Here is an 18,781-nt window from a genome sequence, read left to right as displayed (position 1 = left end):
AACAACAACAACAAGGACGGGCGCAGTAGAGAGGACCTCAGGAGCAGGACGAGGAGGGCAACTCAATTAGTAGCAAGTCGAGCTTTCTGCATTTACATAACATTTGAAGCAAGTTTATTTAATTTAATTGTTGTCGACTTTTCGCTGAACATGCCTCAATGTGCTTTCTCCTTTCTCTGCCTCTCCCAACTTTCTCCCCCGGCATTTCTCCGCCAGATGTTATTGTTTTTTTTTCTTTTATTTTCTTGTTGTTGTTGTTGTTTTTTTGAAAACAATATGGCCTTGTGCCTCGTTAGACAAACCGCAGACACACGAACAAAGGACAAAGGACGAGCCTCGTTGGCAGGACAACGTTCACACATAAATAATAATTTTTGGTGGCTCTGAGGCGCAGCGCCCAGCCACCAGCCAACAAAAGGACTCATTGTCCTTTGTGGTATGTGTGTGTGAGTGTGTGTGTTTGGTGTGTTATGGCATCCTGCCTGGATGAACTCCAGCTGGTATTTCTCGTGTAATGATCACTAATGGCCGCTCAATCATCCGTTTCCCCCCGGAATCACCTTTCTTTAATAATTTGTTTTAAAAATTATACAATTTTCTTAAATGTTTCCGACAGAAAATAGTTAAAAAATACAAAAAAGGTAAGGTATAAAAAAAATTATGTTTAAAAAAAGAAAGTGAGAGTTTCTTTTGAAAAATTCTTTGCAGCTTAGTCGAAATTATAGTTTAGTGACGAAAACTAAGTCAAATGCAAAGTAAAATATTACCAAGATTGCATAAATATTAAAAAACTATATTTAAGAACTAAGGAGAAGGTTTAGTGTAAAAAAAAAATAATATTTAGACAAAGAAAGAGACATTTTCTTGTGGAGCTTATACAAACAATTTATTTCAGTGACGGAATCTAATATAAAAAATAAAATGCAATATTTTAAAATTTACTAGAATATTTCCGATAGGAAATAGTTTAAAACTAAGGGGAAGGTAAGTTTAATATTTAGACAAAGAAAGTGCCTGTTTATTGTACAAAATTGAAGGTGATTTCTTGATTTTGTATTTTAGTGACGAAACGCAGTCTTATTATCTAAAAAAAAAATTGAATTTTTAACATTTTAAAGAAGTTGCTAAGAAAACGCAATAAAAAGGTTTGAGAAATATAAAAATAAACCAAATAAACAAAAAAAAATATATTTTTATATATTTTCGTCATTAAAACTTACAAAAGCCAGTTTCTACTCAAAAAACAGAGGGGTTTAGTCGGAAATTGGTTTCAGTGATGAAAAATTATCCTAAAATCATTCTTTTTTTTACTTTTATTTTATATAAAAGAAAACAATACACAAATGTATGGAAGAAAAAAAAAATACATATTTTCGTTACAAAAACTGATCAAAAATATTTGTATTATAGCAACTGCGTTCGGTACAAAAGCTTACTTTCGTATGTGTTGTTTTTTTTAAGCTCTCTAAACCAATATAAAAATGTATTTAAATAAAAGAAAATACATAAATAAATAAAAATTTACGTATTTTTCGGCACTAAAACGGATCAGAAATATTTGTTATATAGCAAACTGCTTTCGTCACTAAAGTTTACCTCCGAATGTCTTGGTTTTTTATACTTTCTGTGTTTAAAAGTACAAGAGAACACCTTTGTATTTATTTTGATCTTTCAACAATTTATCCAATTTGTGATTATATTTATTTTTTATTGCCTCTCGCCACCAACTTGCCACTCGAAACAATTTTGTAATACTTTTCACTCCACAGACAGCCAGAGACTCCGTGGCAGTAAGTCTTGGAGTAAATTCTGAATGGTTCTTTGGCTCAATTTGGCACATTTTCGGGTTTTGAGGCTACGGACCGGGCTGGGAGGACTTGCTAGAGGGCTGCAGGAGCTGCAGGAACGGCAGGAGTTCTTCAGTTCTCCCAGCCTGTCCTGTCGCAGCTGTCAGTTCTGTTCAGGTCCTGTCAGCCTCAGCTTCAACTTCAGATGAAGCTAAAAATCCTTGGCTCTGGCTCAAGACCATGCCAGGCAGTAGAGGCACTAAGAAAAAATATCAAAAATAAAAAATCCAGTTTCTTAACTATGTTATACCCGGTACTACTCTGTTTTAATAAAAGCTTTGAAATAAGGTTTGCTATTTTTGTTTTTAAAAAATTTTATCTTTCATTTTATAAATATTTATATTATATAATTTATTTTAGAGACCATTTTATAAATTTAATTTTTTTTTTTTCAAGTGTAAAGACCCTTTGGCTAAGCTCTGGACTGACTTTCTTTTTCCCTCCATATTTCTTTCCTTTTTCTCTGGCCCTCTCTTTCTCTCCCATCTAGCTCTCTCTCTTTCTATAATGACCTTTGTTTTGATTTTATTATATCCACTTTTTTTATTTTTTTTTAGGGGGTGGTGGGCGGTCGTTTTCTGGCTGCTTGTTGTTGCAGCAAATTGCGTGCGGCGCCTCAACGCAACTTTCAAGGATGCCACTTACAGCACCACGCTTCTGCCTCCTGCTTGCTGCCCTGCCCCTCTTGTGGCAGTTGGCTAACGATGTTGCCCGTTTACCGTGTGTTCCACTAGCCACGCCATCAATCCCCCCACTAAAAACCTCCCAACCTCCCAACCGCCCACATCCTAGACCTGAACTAAAGATCAACATTCGAGTACTACAAAACTTTTGTCATTTACGCGCCCAAAAATTTGCTCGTCCCACCCCCCCACTGTTGTCCTCCTGCTCCTGCCCCCACTCCCTCCCCCCTTGTCCATTGCCACTTCGACCTACTGCCACGCCCCCTAGATGACCTCGCCGCCCATCCTGTACAGTTTCTTTGCGTTCCGTTTCGTTTCGTTCCCATAATTGAATTTCTGCTGCCGACGAGACGAGATGAAACTAAACACAAAATGCAAAAAAAAAAAAAAAAAAAACAAAAAAGAAATTACAAAAAAAAAAGTGAGAAAAAAAATCTGAAGAAAATGGTATATCCTGTCAGCTGATAAAGAAATTGAAAATACCTTTTAGGAGATGATATTAGCTACATATATTATTAAAAAGAATAGGATATAAACAGTACTGTAGTAGTACATAATAATTAGTATATATACATATAATAGTATAAATGGTATATAATAGTAGTATATAGTATTCTATTCTAGTAAATATATTATTTAAAAGAAAGTTTAGAAGGTCGTTAAGGTCGTATCTAGAAAGGATTGTGGTTAAAATATATTCATACTATTATTTAAACAATTTTATCATAAAATCTAGAAATATAAAAGTTATTTTCTATATTTAATACAATTTTTTTTATTCTAACCTTGTAAACTTTTTTTTTTTTTAACAAAAGAACAATATTTTATATTTAATAATAATAGAATACTTCACAATTAAGGGCAATTACTGTTTTTTCTTTAATAATTCGAAATATTTCGAAAAAAAACGAATAGAATTAAAATTAAAATTAAAATTTCATTTTAAAATTGAATATTTTTGAATATAAAATTTTAGTTTCAAAATTTCACAAATTATTTCTAATAAAATTCTCTAGGCGGGGGGGTTTTTTTATAATGTCAAAATAAATGTCTAAAGTAAACCTTTCAAACTCTAAATGGTTGAATAAAACTAATAACTATAAATATATGGTTTCCAATAACCATAAATATATACATAAATAGATATGAAGATATATTTTTTTTAATTAACAAAATAGTTACTATTATTTAGACCATTATTTACTTTTCAAATTTATTTCCAAATACCAAATACCCTACTAATCCTACTCTTCCAAAACTACAGGGTATCTAGTGAGTGCCAAATAGACCCCTTCTCTGCTTTTCAAGATGAACAAAAACAAAAAAAAAATGTTAGACTGAGAAAAAATGTGGGGAAAAGCAAAAAACAAAAAAAAAAAAGGAAAGAAAAAATAGTGTAAAATTAAATGAAAAATAAACAATGAACATGGCGCAGTTGAATTGAATTGAAGAGAACTGCTCTTGGCAGCAAAAAAAAAAGAGAGACTGGGGGGCTGGCATGGAGGCACGGGCAGAGAGATAGATAAGGATAAGGATATGGAGACGGAGACATTGTAGTGGCCTGGCATGTCCTGGCATGTCCTGGACTCGTTTGTCTTTGCTTTGCCCGCTTTTTCGTTTTTAACACATGCGAGTGAGTTAAAAATGCTGACATGGTCGTGGCACGAAAGGGGTCGACATGCCAGGCGGGGGGGTAGACGGGGTAGTAGAGTATTTCTATGAATTACAAGAACATACACTCACACACTCACATCCAAATAAAAGCCATGCCCATGTGTCCATGTGTGTGTGTGTGTGTGCCATTTCCGTTTCCGTTTTCCACTTTCCACTTGCTGGGTATTTAGTGTTCCTATTCCGCTACCTACCCCCCCTAAATCCCTCCGCTAACCCTTAGTTTTTGTGTTTCCATGTAATTGTTGTACTTCGCTTGTACTTTCTGTTGTCGCTGTGATTTTGATACCACCGCCCCCCCTTTTTTTTTTTGGTCCACCCCATTTCGCTTTTCGTGCCACGTGTTTGACAAGCCAGCGATGAGCCTCGCATGCAACCTAATTGAGTTTCCAGTTTTAAGCTTGTGCCTCCTCGCATGTGTTGCAAGTAGAGACCCCCCCTGCGACTAGCCAGCCCCAGCCCCCCTTTCAGTAGGCTGTCAAACCCGAAAATAGACCCCCTAAAGCCTCCAAGAACTCTCAGCTTAATTAAAAGCAAGAAAAAAAGCTACAAAAATTGTAACTGAAATAATGATCCTTTTGGTATGTGAAACGGAAACGGAAGTCATGGGTCTCGCTTACCAAAATAATCGTCCTGGCCTTAAACGATGTCTCGAATATCACAAATTACAGTGGTTATGGGATGGGGTTTAGTATTTATTGAAAGTATTTGATAGATTATAAAAAATAAATATAAATAATATAAAAATTAATAAAAGAAAAATAGGTAAGTTTATTATAAGTATTTTGAAAAATAAATAAAAAAGAAAATAAATATAAAAAATTATGAAAAATAGGTAAATTTATAAGTAAGTATATTATATTAACATATATTAATGAAGCAAATATCACCTTAAATAAATTTTTAGAATTTTTTTTAAAATAGTTTCTTTGGAAACATTTTATTTCTCAACTAGTTTCATATACTAGTATACTCCTAAAACTACTATTTATATTTACCAAATATAAATTAAAATAAATATAAATATATATATTTATATTTACCAAAGTATTTAATATACCAAATATTAAATACTAAATACTACTATTAAATACTAAATACTAGTACTAAATACTGCATACTTTCTTTTTCTTCAGAGCCTCATTTAAACTTTATTCCCCGAAAAGTCCCTCAAAACCCCCTCACTAAAAACCCTAAAAAAACCCAACCCCAATTAAGTTCAAACCACTGTAAAATTTTGATGACTACCCCCTAATATCTATCGCTAATATCGCTCATATAATCGTAAAATTTGTAACATCGTTAAGCGATTTTTAGAAATCACAGTAGAAGTAACAGTATCAGAGTATTAGAATACCCCCCAATATCCTTTCTTTTCTCAAAAAATCAAAGCATATTTCTGCTTATCAGTATTCGATTTTTCTTCTTAAGGGGGGAGGTCCATAAAAAAGTTAAGAATTTGGTTTAGCTTGTTGTGGCTTTTTTTTTTGCTAATTAAAAGCCGGCAAATCGACGACCATAAAAGTTGCTAATGAAAAGCTAATGGCTCAAGGAAAAGCGGTTAAGATGTGGGTGGCTCTCCAGAGGGAAACGGAAGTTGTATTCCCTCCCTACCCCCAAAAAAAAAGAAACAGGGTGGGGAAACTCAAGGAATTGATGACTCAAGTGTCTGGCTTTTGCATTTTCATTACCAGCCTTTGGCAATCGAAGTTGAAGCGCATGGGGGACGCACGTCATTAAGTCGAATTTTGTGTAAAACTTTTTGCATTTCTCCTGCTCCCTCAACACTTTCTCCCTCAATACTTTCTCCCTTAACACTTTCCCTTTACTTCGATTTCTGTTCTTCCATCAAAGGTGACTAAATTGTTTCACACGACGAGCGTATGGAGCGAGAAACAATAAAAAATTGGGTGTTTGGAGAGAGTGTTTTTTCGACTAGGGGGTACTCTGTAATATTATAATAACTGGAATATTAATTTAGGAAACTTTTGCTTGAAAAGGTATAAGTTCTTAGGCTTAAGGAATTTTTATTGCTCCCTTAATTAAAAAAAAAAAATAATAAAAAAAAAAAAAATAAAATAATAATTTATTCTTAAAATTCCCAATCGGTTCTAGCCAAAATTCTTCAAAGCAAAACCTAATTTTTAGTTTTTTTTTTTTATTTAACATATTATTTAAATCAGCTAGCTATTCACTTTAATACACAGGTCGTTCCAGCTTATTTTTAAAATATAATTATATTAAAATATCTTAAGAATTTGTCTTAAAACCAAAAGAAAAGCTGGCAAATCCTAAAAAGTCTGAATACAAGTCTTATAAGACATAATAATTCAAAAAATATAACAATTTCTTGTTAAAATCATGTTTTAACTTGATTATAAATATGTTTAAGCTTGTACAGCTCAGATTCTTCAAAAAAAAAATATATAAAACATAAATTTTGAAACAAAAAAAGTAAAAAATCCCAAAAAGTCTTGAATAATAGTCTCATAAGCTATGATATTCCAAGAACTATAAATATTTCTTTAAAATACATGTTTTAACACGATCCCAACATGTTCTAGCTTGCCCACTTCGCACACAAAACACCCTTTAAAACACAACACACCCTGTACCTGCAGGACATGTTAAAAACCCGTTAACTGAAGTAAAGCTGTTGGAAAACTTTTGTCAAATAATTTGTGCAAAATAGTCATCTGTCGTCTTGGTGGTAAAAGCAATAAAATCTTAAACCATACACATAAAAAAAAATAGGAAGAAGTAATGAAAAGGGAAAGGAAAAGGACGATGAGAAGGAGAAGGTAGTCCAGGACCAAGACAAAGGACATTTGTCGTTGAAGGGCGAGTCAAAAGTCAGCCTGGCGGCAAATCGAAGTGAAAGTTTGTCCTTTTGGGCAATAATGGCATCGATTCATTGGATCCGAGAGCATAGATTTGAGGAGGGAGGAGGTCCTGCGTAGAGGTCCTGCGTCCTAACATGCAAACTGCCATTAAAACTGACAAAAAATAACACAAGAGAAAAGGTGAAAGGAACTCAAAGCCATCAATTGACTGACAACAAAGTTTACCTTCGTTTTAATCAAAGTAACTTGCCGCCAAAGTTGCAAAAAAAAGTAAAAAAAAAAATGGTAAAATTTTTGAAGCAAACAAATGACAACCTGTTGCATGCAAGAGACATCGATCCCCTTTGATGCCACAGAGGCGTCGTCGTCCGGCAATATAATTGCCGACTCGCGACAGGAAATTGCGCAAGGAAGTATCCAACTTTTTTTCATGTCCTGGCGACAGCTAGGACCTGTGTCTGAACATGAAGTTAACGAAAAAGGTATTCTTTTTTTTTTGTCGTTTTTTTTGACATATTTACGAATGCCAGTGCAATTGAAAGGCGATGAAAGCCAACCGGATGACGGCAGAAAAATTACCCGTATCGGTGAAGGAGAGAGGCTTTGCTGCCAACTGAAGAAAATAATAATAAAAATTTTAGGAAAAAATGGCCATGTTTTTATTAGAGAGATAGTGGAGGAAGATGGGAAAAATAATAATTAATCTTAAATATAAAGCTTAAGATTCTTTATAAAAGATTTTTATGGCTAATTAATGGCATTAAGTTGTTAAGCATTATTAGGAAAATTTCTTCAAAATATTTTTAAAGGTAAAAAAAGTAACAAAATAGACTTTTTCAAAAATAGATTTAAAAAAATATTAACTTTGAAAAATATGAAAAAAAAACTTGATAGTTAAAAGAAAAATGACAGTATTATTAAGAAAAAAAAATATTGTTTAAACCTACTATTGACTTTTTCGATATTTTTAATAAATTCTAATAGTTTCCGACTGCTAAGACTTTAGGTCTAAGAGATACAAGAAAAAAGATACGATTCTAGATATGAGATTCGAGCTAAGATCCCAGTCTGAATATGAATCTTATAGTATAATTACATAAAAAAAAATCCACCAATTTATGTTAGAAAAATATGAATAAAGATTCTCAAAAAAAAAACCTTACAATTTTAAATAGAAGTAAACTTTCCCTAGAAAATAGTGGAAACAGTAAAAACAGTATAACAGTAGTTTCAGATCATAAAAATAATAAATATTATAATTAAACTAATAAACAAAAGAAACATTGGAAACCACCGACAAAAACTAACAAGAAAGACAAACCCGAGTTTCAAAAAACAACACCTAGTGTTTTAAAAGCTGCATTGTTTCGCTTCCCCCGGAATACTATATGTATAAATTCAAAAAACATATATATGTATCTATATTCATTATCAGCCTTTTCACATATAGTAACCATAAAAAGCCCCGTCAACCCAAAAGCCCCAAGCTGGTCTATTCATTTTTTTTTTTTTTTTTTTTTGGGTAGAATCCTTTTTTTTATTTTTTGTTCTTTCCATGCTTGCCACTTTTCACAACGTTTTCCACGCTTTCCCAGCTGCTTTTGTGTGGCAAGTTTGTTGTTGTTGTTGTTGGTGGCACAGCTCCACATGACATTGCTCAGTTGGTTGGCTGCTGTTAACCCGCCACGCCCTCTCCTCCTCCCCCTTTTTTTTACGATTTTTTGAACTGGGCGCGAATTTGTTTTCCCCCCTTCCGTCCCTGGCCATTTTTTTTCTGCTTTGATTTCACTTTGGCTGGCTCTTCTTGCCTTTTGTGTCTCACTAAGGATACGTGTGTATGTGTGTGTCTATGGGGGGGGAGGGTCCTACAGGGGGGGACTCTGCTGAGTGGCACTTGACAAAGTTATGACACACCCGCAGGTGCGGCCAAAACGCCAGCAATGATGCTGATGATGATGGCTCTGCTCTTTCCGTTGCCGATGTCCTTAAACCGAGGCTGAGGATGCGGATGCGGATGAGGATGCGGATGAGGATGAGGCCAACAAGCAGCCATCTATTGATCCTTGATCCTTGATCCCTCATCCTGGGTATTACAAATTGATCTTCTCAAGGCATGAAAATATATATGAGTTGGAACACCCCTTTTTCGATTCCTAAACGATTCTTATGCGGAATATCTTCAAAGATTTGTATATCGATTTTTCATCTATATCTAATATATATATATATCGATAATATATCGAGGGATAATTGATTTTTGAATTTTTATCAAAAAACAGTGTGACCTTATACGCGACAGAACTTAAATCCCATTTCATTCAAAAACGCCTTTTGGAACCAAAGGATTTAGGACATTTTTTCCTCTACCCAAGTATATTTAAAGGCGAGCCGATGTCATTTTCATTAGAACCGGGTGTGGAGCCTAACCAACCACATCTATCTTCTCATTATTTTAAGTTTCTTATTTTTATTTTAATTTTTTTATTTATTTATTGTTTTTTGAAAAATAAGAGTTTTGAATTATTTGCTTGTTTTACTTTTATTGCAATAGTTTCGTTTTTTTGTCCATTATTTTCGCAGTACGGAATATTCGCCTGATTTTCTTATTTTTGGTTATATATTTTTTAATTTGTATTTAAATACTATGGTAATGTGGTTTTAATCAATGGCTCTATTACACCAACCATGGGTATTATACTTTATTATTTCCGTTGCGCTCTTGGGTCTTATTTTTTATTTCTTGTTTGAAATTTATTTTTATTCTGGTATCTAATATGAAGACGATTCAATATATAATCTTAGCTTATGATCAAGTTTTTCTTCGTTTAATGACTTCGGTTTTGAGTCAGAGTCCAAGTCCGCCTAGTCTGGACTCTTCTTTTCTGAATTGTGCCTGATTTTCTTATTTTATTTTTATTTCTATATTTTTTCCTTTGTATGAGTTGTCCTTCTTTGAAATCTTTGATATAAAGAACCATTTTTAAGAAACCAATTGTTATTTGAAAAAAAAAGTCAAAGATTAATGCAGAAAATTTTGAATTTGAATTTGAATTTTCATTTTGCCAGATTTGCTTATTTTATTTTTATTTCGTTATTTATTATCTATCATTCAATCACGAAAAAAAATATTTTTGAAATTTTTTTTAATTTTTCGTGAGGGTCGACTGCAATGGATATATCTTCCCCAATTCTCATCCGATTCTCAAGCGGAGTACCTTAAACGATTTCTAAATTGATTTGCTACCATTCTGCATCAAAATCCCGATACAAAATATTTTTTCCATTTTTTGTCCATTTTTCCTGATGGGATCCCTTGAAATGGGATTTTTCCCTATGGGGTCTAGAGAGATGCCTATATCTTCCCCAATTCTCATCCGATCCTCAAGCGGAGTACCTTTATCGATTTCTAGATCGATTTGCTATCATTCTGCATCAAAATCCCGAGACAAAATATTTTTTAGATTTTTTGTCCATTTTTCCTGAGGGGACCCCTGGAAAATGCGGGTTTCCCCTATAGGGTCCACTGCGATGGCTATATCTTCCCCAATTCTCATCCGATCCTCAAGCGGAGTACCTTTATCGATTTCTAGATCGATTTGCTATCATTCTGCATCAAAATCCCGAGACAAAATATTTTTTAGATTTTTTGTCCATTTTTCCTGAGGGGACCCCTGGAAAATGCGGGTTTCCCCTATAGGGTCCACTGCGATGGCTATATCTTCCCCAATTCTCATCCGATCCTCAAGCGGAGTACCTTTATCGATTTCTAGATCGATTTGCTATCATTCTGCATCAAAATCCCGATACAAAATATTTTTTCCATTTTTTGTCCATTTTTCCTGATGGGATCCCTTGAAATGGGATTTTTCCCTATGGGGTCTAGAGAGATGCCTATATCTTCCCCAATTCTCATCCGATCCTCAAGCGGAGTACCTTTATCGATTTCTAGATCGATTTTCTATCATTCTGCATCAAAATCCCGAGACAAAATATTTTTTAGATTTTTTGTCCATTTTTCCTGAGGGGACCCCTTGGAAATGCGGTTTTCCCCTATAGGGTCCTCTGCGATGGCTATATCTTCCCCAATTCTCATTCGATTCTCAAGCGGAGTACCTTTATCGATTTCTAGATCGATTTGCTATCATTCTGCATCAAAATCCCGAGACAAAATATTTTTTAGATTTTTTGTCCATTTTTCCTGAGGGGACCCCTTGGAAATGCGGTTTTCCCCTATGGGGTCCACTGCGATGGCTATATCTTCCCCAATTCTCATCCGATCCTCAAGCGGAGTACCTTTATCGATTTCTAGATCGATTTGCTATCATTCTGCATCAAAATCCCGAGACAAAATATTTTTTAGATTTTTTGTCCATTTTTCCTGAGGGGACCCCTTGGAAATGCGGTTTTCCCCTATGGGGTCCACTGCGATGGCTATATCTTCCCCAATTCTCATCCGATCCTCAAGCGGAGTACCTTTATCGATTTCTAGATCGATTTGCTATCATTCTGCATCAAAATCCCGAGACAAAATATTTTTTAGATTTTTTGTCCATTTTTCCTGAGGGGACCCCTTGGAAATGCGGTTTTCCCCTATAGGGTCCTCTGCGATGGCTATATCTTCCCCAATTCTCATCCGATCCTCAAGCGGAGTACCTTTATCGATTTCTAGATCGATTTGCTATCATTCTGCATCAAAATCCCGAGACAAAATATTTTTTAGATTTTTTGTCCATTTTTCCTGAGGGGACCCCTTGGAAATGCGGTTTTCCCCTATAGGGTCCTCTGCGATGGCTATATCTTCCCCAATTCTCATCCGATCCTCAAGCGGAGTACCTTTATCGATTTCTAGATCGATTTGCTATCATTCTGCATCAAAATCCCGAGACAAAATAATTTTTAGATTTTTTGTCCATTTTTCCTAAGGGGACCCCTAGGAAATGGGGTTTTCCCCTATGGGGTCCACTGCGATGGCTATATCTTCCCCAATTCTCATCCGATCCTCAAGCGGAGTACCTTTATCGATTTCTAGATCGATTTGCTATCATTCTGCATCAAAATCCCGAGACAAAATATTTTTTAGATTTTTTGTCCATTTTTCCTGAGGCGACCCCTTGGAAATGCGGTTTTCCCCTATAGGGTCCACTGCGATGGCTATATCTTCCCCAATTCTCATTCGATTCTCAAGCGGAGTACCTTTATCGATTTCTAGATCGATTTGCTATCATTCTGCATCAAAATCCCGAGACAAAATATTTTTTAGATTTTTTGTCCATTTTTCCTGAGGGGACCCCTTGGAAATGCGGTTTTCCCCTATGGGGTCCACTGCGATGGCTATATCTTCCCCAATTCTCATCCGATCCTCAAGCGGAGTACCTTTATCGATTTCTAGATCGATTTGCTATCATTCTGCATCAAAATCCCGAGACAAAATATTTTTTAGATTTTTTGTCCATTTTTCCTGAGGGGATCCCTAGGAAATGGGGTTTTTCCCTATGGGGTCTAGAAAGATGCCTATATCTTCCCCAATTCTCATCCGATCCTCAAGCGGAGTACCTTTATCGATTTCTAGATCGATTTGCTATCATTCTGCATCAAAATCCCGAGACAAAATATTTTTTAGATTTTTTGTCCATTTTTCCTGAGGGGACCCCTTGGAAATGCGGTTTTCCCCTATGGGGTCCACTGCGATGGCTATATCTTCCCCAATTCTCATCCGATCCTCAAGCGGAGTACCTTTATCGATTTCTAGATCGATTTGCTATCATTCTGCATCAAAATCCCGAGACAAAATATTTTTTAGATTTTTTGTCCATTTTTCCTGAGGGGACCCCTTGGAAATGCGGTTTTCCCCTATAGGGTCCTCTGCGATGGCTATATCTTCCCCAATTCTCATCCGATCCTCAAGCGGAGTACCTTTATCGATTTCTAGATCGATTTGCTATCATTCTGCATCAAAATCCCGAGACAAAATAATTTTTAGATTTTTTGTCCATTTTTCCTAAGGGGACCCCTAGGAAATGGGGTTTTCCCCTATGGGGTCCACTGCGATGGCTATATCTTCCCCAATTCTCATCCGATCCTCAAGCGGAGTACCTTTATCGATTTCTAGATCGATTTGCTATCATTCTGCATCAAAATCCCAAGACAAAATATTTTTTAGATTTTTTGTCCATTTTTCCTGAGGGGACCCCTTGGAAATGCGGTTTTCCCCTATAGGGTCCACTGCGATGGCTATATCTTCCCCAATTCTCATTTGATTCTCAAGCGGAGTACCTTTATCGATTTCTAGATCGATTTGCTATCATTCTGCATCAAAATCCCGAGACAAAATATTTTTTAGATTTTTTGTCCATTTTTCCTGAGGGGACCCCTTGGAAATGCGGTTTTCCCCTATGGGGTCCACTGCGATGGCTATATCTTCCCCAATTCTCATCCGATCCTCAAGCGGAGTACCTTTATCGATTTCTAGATCGATTTGCTATCATTCTGCATCAAAATCCCGAGACAAAATATTTTTTAGATTTTTTGTCCATTTTTCCTGAGGGGACCCCTTGGAAATGCGGTTTTCCCCTATAGGGTCCACTGCGATGGCTATATCTTCCCCAATTCTCATCCGATTCTCAAGCGGAGTACCTTTATCGATTTCTATAACGATTCTCCACCATTCTGCATTAAAATCCCGAGACAAAATATTTTTTACATTTTTGTCCATTTTTCCTGATGGGATCCCTAGGAAATGAAGTTTTTCCCTATAGGGCCCACGGTGATGGCTATATCTTCCCCCATTTTCATCCGATCCTCAAGCGGAGTACCTTTTTCGATTTCTAGATCGATTTGCTATCATTCTGCATCAAAATCCCGAGACAAAATATTTTTTCAATTTTTTGTCCATCCTCAAACTATAACTTCATTAGATCCACGGATCACAAAATAATACGATTTGAAAATGATTTTTTATAAAAGTTGACCAAAAAGCACGTGGCCATTAAGAAATTCAACTTTAGTGTGAACAGATTTAAGACTACTTCTTGTCTCCTCAAATAGTGGGACCCTCTTCAAAAGCCCTTTAGCCATACAGAAATATCAGAGGGATCAGCAGATCACAAGGGTCTGGTCTCTCTAAGATTTTACTATAAAACGCGGAGCATTTGGGATCTCAAACTCATTGTTCGTTCGTTTGTCGAACAGTCAAGTCGACTCTGGCTCTTATTTGTTTTTTAAGTTTTTTTCTTTTTTTTATTTTTGAAATGTTTTTTTTTATTTGAGTTATTTAACATTGCGCCTCCTTTGTTGATGCTGGAGGTTGTGGTTGTGGCCACTTATTATTTTTATTATTTATCATTTTTCGAAATTATTTTATTATTTATTACCATTCGATCTATGTTGTCGTTGGAGATGATCATGTGCGCGATATCATTTAATTCTCCCGTTTATTGTTATTTTTTTCTGTTTTTTGAAGATTTTTTTCCTTATATTTATTTTTTGAATTATTTTTAAACTCGATAAACCATTTTTTTTTCACTATTATGTACTGAACATTAATTTAGACCGATCTAATCCCAAAGAAAGGAATATTTTTTGGGGAATTTTTTTTTTTCATACTCACCATTCGTTGATTTTAATTTTTTTTCAATATAAAACTTGTCTGGCGTCTTGCTTCTAGCCGGTTGAAAAATATACTGATGCTTTCTATACACATTCCGCCCTAAATAGGCAGGAATTCGACCTCACAGCCTACTATGAGACTTAATTTTTTCCCAAAAAACCAAAAATTAAATATTGACAGAAAACCTGGTTCTGCTCTTTTAAGCTGCCAGATATCAGAAGCCTGTTCTTAAAACTCAATAGGAGCTTTTATAATCTGTATATGGCCGATTCAACACTACATAGTACATGCTATACATCGAATACGATCTTCTGAGTATATTTTAACCATCGACAGACTTTTGAAACAAAAAGCACAGTCGTCGAACTTGTTGGAAGTCTTTCTGGATCGGCAGCATTTTTCGAATTCCTTATCCAATTTAAGGAATGCCTGATGGCTTTTTACCATAGAGTGTCTTGAATAAACGAACTTGCATTCCCTTAAAAGCCCACTATTCTTATCGACATCTGCCACTTTTAGACTCGAAGCACTCAAAACGAACAGCAGAGCTGCAATAACACCTCCTCTGCAACACACTTCCAATAACACACAACAAAACCACGGAAATATCCATATGGCCCCCGCAAGGCCTATAGCTCTGTCAATATTCATCCGATTCCCAAGCGGGATATTTTAGACGATTTGTGGAACCATTATTTATCACTCTGCATCAAAATCTGGGACGGAAATATTTTTTAGATTTTTTTTTTTCAAATTTCCAGGGTGTCTCTTTCACTGGGAATGACTTATCTTGGCTTATTACTTTTTCAAGCTTTCCATTTAAGGCTATAGCTGCCTATAGGTGGCTTTGCTGTGTCCTTCAGCTCTCTTGTATTACCTTTAACAATTCCCCCCTCATCTAAATAAAGTCAAAAGCCAAAGTATTGACATAACCAAGTTCTTATTTCTTTTAAAATTTGAGTCCTGAACAGATACATGCCTGAAACACCCCGATTTAGAGGCCGAATAGATTTCTGTAAAATTTCGTCAATTTTTTCCTTGGCTTGTCAGATTTTAGTAAGTTTCCAATAATTTTCCACAAGTTCTGAAGGTGCCTGCAGTGAAAGACTAGTCTCCAGGATTAAAGCTTCAATCTTCTTCGTCGGAGGACATCATGGGGGACATGTCGTGGGCCTGGGCGCGGACGATCCTGTTGTAGTCGCGGGGCCGCCACTTCATCAGGTAGACGGCCCGCATCGCGACCGCGTCGTTCATGTTGGGCATGTAGAGCAGCTCCTGGATGCACGTCATCAGGCACTTGAGGGTGATGCCGGGCTGCCAGTCCTCCTCCAGAAGCGGGTACTTCACGATACCCGACGGATACACGTTCGGGTGCAGCACGGTGGGCACGAACTTGCACTGCGGTGGCTTCGTGGGGTACTCCTCGGTGAAGGTCACCTCCAGCCAGAAGATGCCGCCCTGCCAGGGGGTGCCCTTCTTGCCGGGCACGCCGCAGTCCCACAGCATGTAGTTGAGGGTCCCGTTCTTGTTCCTCCGCGGATGGGCCTCGTATCCCTTGAGAGGATTGCGCCGCCACTGCTGGCGCTCCTTCTTCAGGAGAGTTAGGGCGCCCTCAGTCATATTTTTTAATAATTTGTATTCTTTTCTAGCTTTTCTTAGTTCAAAAGTGAAAAACTAGTGTAGAAAAATAATTTCCCAAAATGTATACAAATTTATTTTTGAATTTCTGTTTAGCTTTCTTTTTCTGTTTTTAAACCGACAATTTTTTTGGTGTTCACCGATCGAAGTTCCGAATGAGACTGATGATTATAGGGGGGAGCCCTTAGCTTATGACTTTGACAGGTATTTTTTTGAAATTACAAGGATTACTTGGTGGATTTTTCATAAAAATAAAGCCTACTATTCTTTAGAGGGTTTCAGATGGTATTTGTAGATAAAGAGCTAGACTTTATAGTCTATATAGATGGATAGACTATATATTCGGAGTTATGTGAAGTATTGCGAGTACCAGGTATCGTTATTGGTGAAAAACGTAACGTAACGCCCTCTATTTTCTTATTTTAAAGCCAAATATGGAGAATTTTGAAATCAGTAAACCCAGTCAATGTTTAAAATAGAAAAAGGGTTACTATTATAGATGAAAATACTCTTAGAGAGAAATATATTAAAGACCAGGTATCATATAGTCAAGAAACTAAGCTACAGCAATATCATTTCCCCTTCTAAAGAAAAATCGAGTGACTTTTAATCCCAACCAAGTCCATAATTAGTATAAGAATAAACCTCAACCCTTACCTATAGATGAATAGAATTTTGAAAGCGAATACAGTGAGTACTATGTATCATTAAGTCATAAAACTTTAAAAAAATTAAAACCCCATTCTTTTTTATAGATTTTAAGAACTTTTGAATCAATTACCTTGAGTACCGGGTATCATATTATCCAAAAAACTGAACTTTAGATCTTCTTTTGCTATTTTTTAACCCTATAAAGTCAACAATTGGTTAAAACAGTACAACCCTAGTCTATTTTATAGACCATAAGCCTCTTTAAAGCAATTACATCTCGTACCGGGTATCCTACCATCCAAAAAATGAACTATACCCCACCTTATACCTCTTTTAAAGCCCAAACCAAGTGACTTTCTAACCAATAAAGTCAATAAAAGTCTCTCTTGCACATTTCTTCAAATATAAATACATATTTTATAGTTTTCTCCTAACTGACCTCCATTAACTTTTGCTTTGACCAGAAAACTGCATAATTTATGTGCATATTTCACAAAAAAAAAAGTAACAGGAGCGTGGGGAGCTAGAAGGGAGAAATAAAATGTCCAACAATTTGTTGGCTCAAACAAACTGGCAACAAGCTCTTTGTAAATTCCCTCTATTTGGCCAAGCCCCCCTCCCCATGCTGGTAACTACGGCGAGTCCTTTTCGTAGATGTTGCGCAATAAATAAATAAATAAATAAATCAAAGGCATTTAATTTCGTTTTTGGTTCCCCTCTATTTTTTTTCAGCTGAACTCTGACCCGCCAAAAAGCTCAAACACACACAGGCACACACGCATTATCTCTCCCTCTTCCAGAGTCGGGCATAAAAAATGCGTGACACACGCGGCGTATGCGTAATCTGCCCTACGAGGTGGAAGCTGAAAGCTGAGAAGCCGGAAAAAGCGAATACACGAGAGGTGAACGCGAAATCAGTGCCATAAACTAAACTAAAAGGGGCACTGAGAAAAAAATAGGGTTTCTTTTTTATAGAAAAGGCTTTGGAAATGGTTTAAAAAGGTCAAAGTTAAAGGATAAACAGAGTTAAGGTAAACAAATTCGACATTATATTAAAAAAAAACATTTTAAAAATATATAAAAAATTATAGAATAATGTACTTACCTCCACAAATTTAAATATAAAGAGTTTTACCAATTTAAAGCCTTGAAACTAATACCTTTGAGCTCTTGAAACTATACAATTTAAAGTTCTAATATATTTTTTGTTCAAAAAAAGGATAAAAAAATGTATATATATATATATAAATATATACAAATTTCTAAAACACCATAAATACTTTAAAAACTTTAAATTTTAATAATTTAAAGACTTAAAACCAATTCTTTTATGCTCTTAAAACTCTTAAACTTTAATTTCTTTAATTTTTTGGCAAAAATTCTTTCTCCAAATTTCTTAAAATTTTTTTTAAAAAAGTGCCAATAATCATCCTTATTTTTCACAGTGCATAGCATCCAAAAGAACAACCTGAAAGACTGTGGAAGGGCTAGGGACAACCGAGAGTCCTGCGGGGCAACTCCACTTTGACGCCTTTTGTCAATTTGTTCACCTTCAGTCCGCAATTGAAGGACGAAGGAGTCTCGGCAGCCTCCAAGGAACAGGCCTCTCCCTCTCTCCCAAATAAGGTTGGTACGTGCCACGCCTTATTTTTCTTTTGTTTGTGTATTTTTTTTTGTTGTTTCTGTTGTTGTTGTTGAACAACTAACTGAGGCCGCCCTGTTGACTTTTCTATCAGGTGGCAATTTATTTAACTGCGTTTGCATTTAAAATTCGCTCGAAAAAGTTCACGAGGGAAAAAGTCCTGCCCGACAGACAGTGGGGTCCTGGAGCTACTGATTTTC

At 35.8% G+C, this 18,781-nt stretch overlaps 1 pseudogene; it reads right to left on the bottom strand.

Moving 5' to 3' along the window:
* Positions 1-15,778: 15,778 nt before the first annotated feature.
* LOC108128489 (SUMO-conjugating enzyme UBC9-B pseudogene) lies at positions 15,779-16,270 on the bottom strand (annotated as a pseudogene).
* Positions 16,271-18,781: the final 2,511 nt, after the last annotated feature.

The sequence above is a fragment of the Drosophila bipectinata genome, chromosome XR (genome assembly GCF_030179905.1).
Source record: "Drosophila bipectinata strain 14024-0381.07 chromosome XR, DbipHiC1v2, whole genome shotgun sequence".
NCBI lineage: Eukaryota > Metazoa > Arthropoda > Insecta > Diptera > Drosophilidae > Drosophila > Drosophila bipectinata.
The sequence above is the reverse complement of the archived record's forward strand: the minus strand, read 5'-3'. Positions and strand labels throughout refer to the sequence as shown.